The sequence below is a fragment of the Equus quagga genome, chromosome 2, assembly GCF_021613505.1.
Source record: "Equus quagga isolate Etosha38 chromosome 2, UCLA_HA_Equagga_1.0, whole genome shotgun sequence".
NCBI lineage: Eukaryota > Metazoa > Chordata > Mammalia > Perissodactyla > Equidae > Equus > Equus quagga.
The window spans coordinates 46171940-46178903 of NC_060268.1; the positions used below are offsets into that span (position 1 = coordinate 46171940).

Below are 6964 nucleotides of genomic sequence, written 5' to 3' on the forward strand. Positions count from 1 at the left end.
TCCCTACCAGTTTTTGAATGGCAGATTATTTTGAGTCCTATCTAATATTTTCAGAATCAATAACAAAATCATTTGGGTAAATTGGGGGAAATGAGGTTCAGTTTTCAGAATTTGTTCAGGATACAGGAATTCTTTGCTGCAGCTCCTGCAGCTACACACCCACAACTAGGGAAAACATGGTTGCTTATGCAGTTGAAGCAGCTAGCAGACCTGGAAAGGGGCCAAGAATGACTACAAACTGCTCCACCTACACTTCTTTTTTTTGGCAAATTTGCAAGCCTAGCAGGATCTAAAAAAATCCTTCAGCCTTTGTTTGAATTGCAGAGAATCAACCTGGTAAGAGGGAGGAAATTATTCATTTCTTAAAAATTCTTCTAATATGATAGGAGCTGAAAATGATTTTTGTTTACTTTTGCTTTGGTGCTAAGGTGGCACAGGGAGGGGAAAGTGGGGGTATTAGGCTGCGGGTTCCACCTGCACTGGGGGTTGTATTGGAGTGTGAAGAAAGATTTCTAGGATTGATGATCTTAGTTACTTGGAGTCAGATTAACTCAGGGAAAGGAAAAGAGTTAGATATGGCATGCTAGTTTATTGACTTTTCAAATTTTTTAATCATTTTGTAAATTTGTCAGTTTGCTGTGGACTGAATGTGAATCCCTACAGTCCATAACCTCTAACCCCTAATGTGATGGTATTTGGAGATGGGACCTGTGGGAGGTAGTTAGGGTTAAGTTAGGTCATGAGAGTGGGTTCCTCCTGATGTGATTAGTGGCCTTATGAGAGAGAGAGGTCTTTCATCTGGAACACAGAGGAAAGGCCATGTGAGGACACAGTGAGGAGTCTGTCTGCAAGCCAGGACAAGAGCTTTCACTGGGAACCAGATCGGCCAGCACCTTGATCTTGGACTTCCCCACCTCTGGAGCTGTGAGGAATAAATTTCTGTTGTTTAAACCACAGTCTGTGGTAGTTTGGTATGGCAGCCTGAGTTGACTAAGACAGGGTGTCTCTAGTTTTCCACAGATTCATAAAGATCCATCCAACAAAATTATCCTAACTGTTAATAATGTCCTGTCTTTCTTCAGATTAACTGCAACCAACGTTTTGTCTGTGCAGTTCCTGCACAATTTGGAAACCATGAACTCTTTAGGAATGGCAGGTGACTATTGGGAAATCCTTCAATTGTTTAATACTCCCAAATTTCAATTTGCACTTCAGGTGCGGCTTGGAGTTTGGAATCCTTCTGTCTCCTGAATTGAAATAAGTGGTATATAGGTGCTGGTGTAAACTCGTTCACTTAATGGGCTGTAAATTAGTGTTACACACCGGTGATTGATTGGATTTTTTTGTTTTGGCTTGGCTTTTTTTGCTGGTGAAGATTCACCCTGAGCTAGCATTTATGGCCAGTCTTCCTCTATTTTGTATGTGAGCTGCTGCCACAGCATGGCCAGTGACAGGCGAGTGGTGTAGGTCCCTGCCCAGGAAGCAAGCCAGGGAACCAAACCTGGCTGCTGAAGCAGAGCACACTGAACTTAAACATTAGGCTACCGGGGCTGGCCCTGATTGGATATTTAATGCTCCAGGAAATCATATTACTTTTGTTGAACTGTGATGTTTTGTTATGATAATAATGTCAATTCAGCTTTTTCCTTTTTCCTTTTTTTTTTTTTTTTTTTGCTGAGGAAGATTTGCCCTGAGCTAACATCTGTGCCAGTCTTCCTCTGTTTTGTGTGTGGGTCGCCACCAAAGCTTGGCCGCCAGCAAGTGATGTAGGTCTGCACCTGGGAACCGAACCCAGGCCATTGAAGTAGAGCATGCTGAACTTAACCACTGGGCCATGGGGCTAGCTCCTGGTTAAGCTTTTTAAACAAGAATCTTTTAGAAAGCCATTGAAATATTTAAGAGGAAATGATATATCTGGGATTTGTTTCAGAGTTATTTGGAATCACAACATGGTATAGATTGTGGCAGTATCTAGGAAATAAGAGAAGTCGGGATGATAACTGTAGAAGCTGAATGATGAATTCTTGGGGCTTCTTCACATTCTCTCTACTTCTGTATATGTTGAAATTTTCTATACTAGAAAGATTGTTTAAATAATTTGAGTGTGTATAACTAATGACTACAATTATGCTTTCATTGTCTTTTGTTATTCTGAGTAATTATGACACCTGCTGAAATTACAAAGAATCTTCAACTTAAATGTCTTACCAAGCATGGAAATTAAAATGCTGGGCATTAGTACATATTGGGCTTCACTTACCATGCATTTTTTAGCAGCTACTACGTGCCGTCATATTTAATCTCTGCAAAGGTAGATGTTATCCCCATTTTATAAATGAGAAAATGTAGACCCTAGGTAAGTAATACACAGGTAGAAAATAGAAAAATTAGGGGTTTTTTTTCTCATTTGGTCTGCCTCCAAAAACTCATGTTTTGTTTTTACTATACCATGCTGCTTCTTAGACATGACTGACTGCCCTTTCTTTTTTGAAGAAGAAGAAGATTAGCCCTGAGCTAACTACTGCCAATCCTCCTCTTTTTGCTGAGGAAGACTGGCCCTGAGCTAACAGCCATGCCCATCTTCCTCTACTTTATACGTGAGACGCCTACCACAGCATGGCTTTTGCCAAGTGGTGCCATATCCGCACCCGGGATCCGCATCGGTGAACCCCAGGCCGCCAAGCGGAACTTGCGAACTTAACCACTGCACCACCGGGCCAGCCCCTGACTGCCCTTTCTTCCATGCTGATTTCCTTTTAGGAGTGAAAGCCACGCACAACAGGTAGACAGACTCACATGTGGAAGATTTCAGAGGTCTTGTCCTCTGCTTTTCTGTTAAGGCAGCCAGAGTCCCAAGGCAGGTGTTGAAGCTATACTGCACCTTAAGGAAACCATAGAACAGTGAACCAATACAATTCCAGACCTAACTCACCAAGCTCTGGTTCTCCAACAAGTCATTTGACCATTATTACACGTATTTGTGTCAGTTACTGTTCCAGATAACTGAGCTGATATTCTTATCTCACTTTCAGAACATAGATTAAGAACTCACCCTTGAAGGCATTATGCTAAGTGAAATAAGTCAGACAAAAAGACAAATACTGTATGATCTCACTTCTATGTAATCTCAAAAAACAAAACTCATAGAAACAGTAGATTGGTGGTTGCCAGGGGTTGGTGAGGGGGAGTGTGATGGAGAGGGTGGAATGGGTAAAGATGGTCAAAGGATACAAACTTCCGGTTATAAGATGAATAAGTTCTGGGGATCTAATGTGCAGTATAGTGACTGGTTAACAATACTGTATTGTATACTTGAACGTTGCTAAGGGAGTAGTTCTTAAATGTTCTCACCACAAAAAAATCCAAAGTAACTGTGAGATAATGTTGTGTTAACTAACCTTATTGTAGTAATCATTTCACAATATATATGTATATCAAATTATCATGTTGTATACCTTAAACTTACACAATGTTATGTCAATGATATCTCAGTAAAGCTGAGGCGGGAGAGGCAGCTCAGTCATAACATACTGACTTCCATCCTCCTCCTTCCTGCATCCGGACTCCACCCTGTTGAGTTACATCCCCCTCAATTAGAAGCCATGCCTGTGCAGCTCAGGAAATGGAGTAAGTGCAAGGTAGAAACATCCCCCAACTAAAACTGAGCTTGCTTTCTCCTTTCTCTTCCCAAGGACATGCCAAGTTTGCAATATAAGGGAGCTTGGGACAACCGTCTACTCCCAAGCTGGTTCTAACCATGGAGCTTTAAGAATACTTATATATAGTATGGCAGCGTTTAACAAAAGACCAACCCTGAAATGTGTGGAGGGAAGAGACCAGATTCTACAAGCACTTGGAGTTAAAGCAAGACTTGAATCCAAGAAAGGGTCCATCCATTGAGGCCTTAAGTGGGATCTGGGTATTTACACTCCCTTTATTTCGCCTCACCCACCCATCCACTCAATTAAAAAGCACCATCCTTAGGCAAATCTAGACTCAACTATGCTTAAAACTATCCCTTGCTTATTAGCCCACAGAGTGGGTCATGTGAGACAGACTTGCAGCTCCATGGTACACTTTCCCTGCCCCTGGATTTCTGCATCTCCAGGCCAGAGAAAGTTAACCCGACAGTTAAAGAGCACAAACTCCACTTTTATCCACAGAGATGTCCTTTGACTAGGCAAAAGCACAGAATCATTGAAGAAGCTATACTATGTTTGATTCTGAAAAAAGATTTGGTACTCAAGCCCAAAGAGATGGAAAACTAGGAAATGAGAAATTGAGTTTCAAGTTAGAGAAAGAGAACACTTACAGATTATTTAAGGGCATAAATTCCAAAACGCCCCACCCCAACCTCCTGAGAAGGCTTTCAATAGGATGGGAAGCTGAGAGCTGCTTTTCCCGACCAGCTAACCCACCACTCCCTGCAACAGGCAAACAGTAGGCAAGGTAATGTATTAGTAAAACACTGAAGCCCAAAGTCTTGGTGTAAATTTAGATTTTTAATTTTTCACTTGTACTAAAAATTGATTTGTCTGCCCTTCTGCCATCTGTACAAACATTCATGCAGCACCTAGAAGAAAGTACTTAGGTATCCCTCTTCCCATTAAACTCTTCAAATGAAACTCATTTTGCTTTCTTCTTCCAAGGTACCATCTTTCTCCATTAGTACAGGCTCAAAACTCTTCATTTTTTGTTTAGTTTTTACTTCATAATCATAAACTTAGCTCTGCAGTGCACCTGGATTTGGAAGGGAATAAGAACATGGAACCCAAAGAGCTGCAGTGAGAGTACAAAGATTATAGGATATAGTGAGCAGATGAGGGTGGTAGATGCTCTCCTGAGCTGCAGAAGGAATGATCTAGAGGTTAAGATAAAACATGTCAAATTTACTGGAGTTGTCCATAGTCAGCAATAGTTAGCCTCTTGATGGTCCTGCCATTCCTGGACTAAAGCACTCCATGGCTTCCTCTTCTGCCCTACCAAAGACCACGTTTGCCATCCAACTACTCAGTCTTGGCAGTGCAGATGAAAACAGTTCTGGGAACCATTTGTGTTGGGTCCAGCGTTTGCAATGAACAAGAAACTGGGACCACATGCTTCGGGATGAAACTCTCATCATCAAGTTTCTCCCTGCAGGTGGACTTGCTGCCGGTGCCATTATGGCATGTGAAGTCACCACTCTGGAACATAAACCCTGGAATAAGTCTGTGACAGCAGGAAACTTTATAACTAAATCCTTTCTCCCCACTGCTCAAGAGCATGAAAGTTTTCTGCTGCCTTTGGAACTGTGTCTGCAAACAGCTCAAAAGAGATGGCCTGAGGGCTCGCCATGGACATCAATGTCGGAAGAACACAGTGGGGTTGACCATAGCTCCTTGGCACTGACAGCAGTATCTGCAAAGCCAAACATTCTTCATTCTTTAATCCAAATTGCTTGTCCTCCCTGAAAAGAAATCTATTTTATTTATGCCTTTATCTCCACAAGCAAGGACTTTACCCTTTTCTTTCAGATTACTGAGTCTTGTTCTCTTTGAATTTAACCTTCCCTTCCTGCCCCGAGACCGTCCTGCCTGCCTACCTACCACTGTTGTCTTCGTCAGATATTGCTTTCAGCTTGAGACTCCGCTGAGCATTACCCTACAGGGTACCTATGTGGACATCTAGGCTCATCCTAGATCTGGACCTTTCCAGCCCTGGGTTTGGGCAGACCTGCAGTCAAGGATGATAGTATGTGAGTTCCTGGCACATAGCAGGCAATGTTAGCTTCTTTTTCCTCTTTTTATCAAGTTAGGTTCTTTACTGCCCCAAAGACTACCAAGTCTTTGAGTTCATATCTGACTCAGAAATTATTCTCCCTCTGAGAAACATATTCACTCCAATTTTCTGCCTCTCTAAATCTATCAAACATAAACAAATTCAAATTCTACCTTCAAATTTTAAAACAATCTTGAAAGTCACAACAGTAAGAACAAATGGAAAATTAAACCTTGTTCTTGGTTAAGAAATTTAACATCATAAAAATATTATGTCTTTATTTAATATATGTCAAAAATACAAGATTTTTTGGGGATCCGTGGAAATGGGAGGAGGGGAGCTAGCCAAGTGGATTCTAAAGCTCATATGGAAAAAATAAATAAGCACAAATGAACAGAAAACCCTGGCAAAGAACACTAAGGGGAGACTAGCATCTGCTAGATATTAGTGAGATTATAAAGCCCCAAGGGCACTAATCCACCCTCATGACCTAAACACCTCCCAAAGGCACCCCTCTCCAAATACCAGCACAGCAGGGATTAGGTTTCAACATAGGAATTTGGGGAGGACACAGACATTCAGTCTAGAGCACCAAATATTTATTATATGGGCTGTAGAAAAGAAGAGGAATCTATAAGTACTGGTAGGGAAACATCTCCAGCTTTATATAAAGAATTATGATTAAGTTTAAAAAGGAAGGTACAGAAAATGTCTCTAGTGTGCTACCTTTAGTAAAGGGAGAAGATATGTATATGATTGTATATGCTTGTATTCGTATAAAGAAGCCCTCAAAGAATCCCCAAGACACTAATAAAAGTGGTTACCCATAAATGTAAGCCCATGGGAGCAGGACTTTTCAATGTACACCGTTTGCTGTTGGCGGTTTTTTTGTTTTGTTTGGTGAGGAAGATTGGCTGTGAGCTAATATCTGTTGCCAATCTTCCTCTATTTTGTGTGTGGGATGCTGCCACACCGTGGTTTGATGAAGAGTGTGTAGGTGCCCGCCCAGGATCCAAACCCAATAACCGTGAGCCATTGAAGCGGAGCATATGAACTTAAGCACTATGCCAGTGGGTTAGCCCTGTTTTGTTTTTTAAACCATATCAATTAAATGTGTTTCCTTTCTTATATTTAAAGGCTTTCCCCATCTATAAATAGAAACATAAAAATTAAGAGTTGGAAAGGCCTTCAGAGATCACCTGAAGAC

The 6964-nt window shown here is 41.4% G+C and overlaps 1 pseudogene; it reads right to left on the reverse strand.

The window, feature by feature from the left end:
- Nucleotides 1-3443: 3443 nt before the first annotated feature.
- LOC124236112 (peptidyl-prolyl cis-trans isomerase A-like) lies at nucleotides 3444-6692 on the reverse strand (annotated as a pseudogene).
- Between the last annotated feature and the right edge of the window lie 272 nt (nucleotides 6693-6964).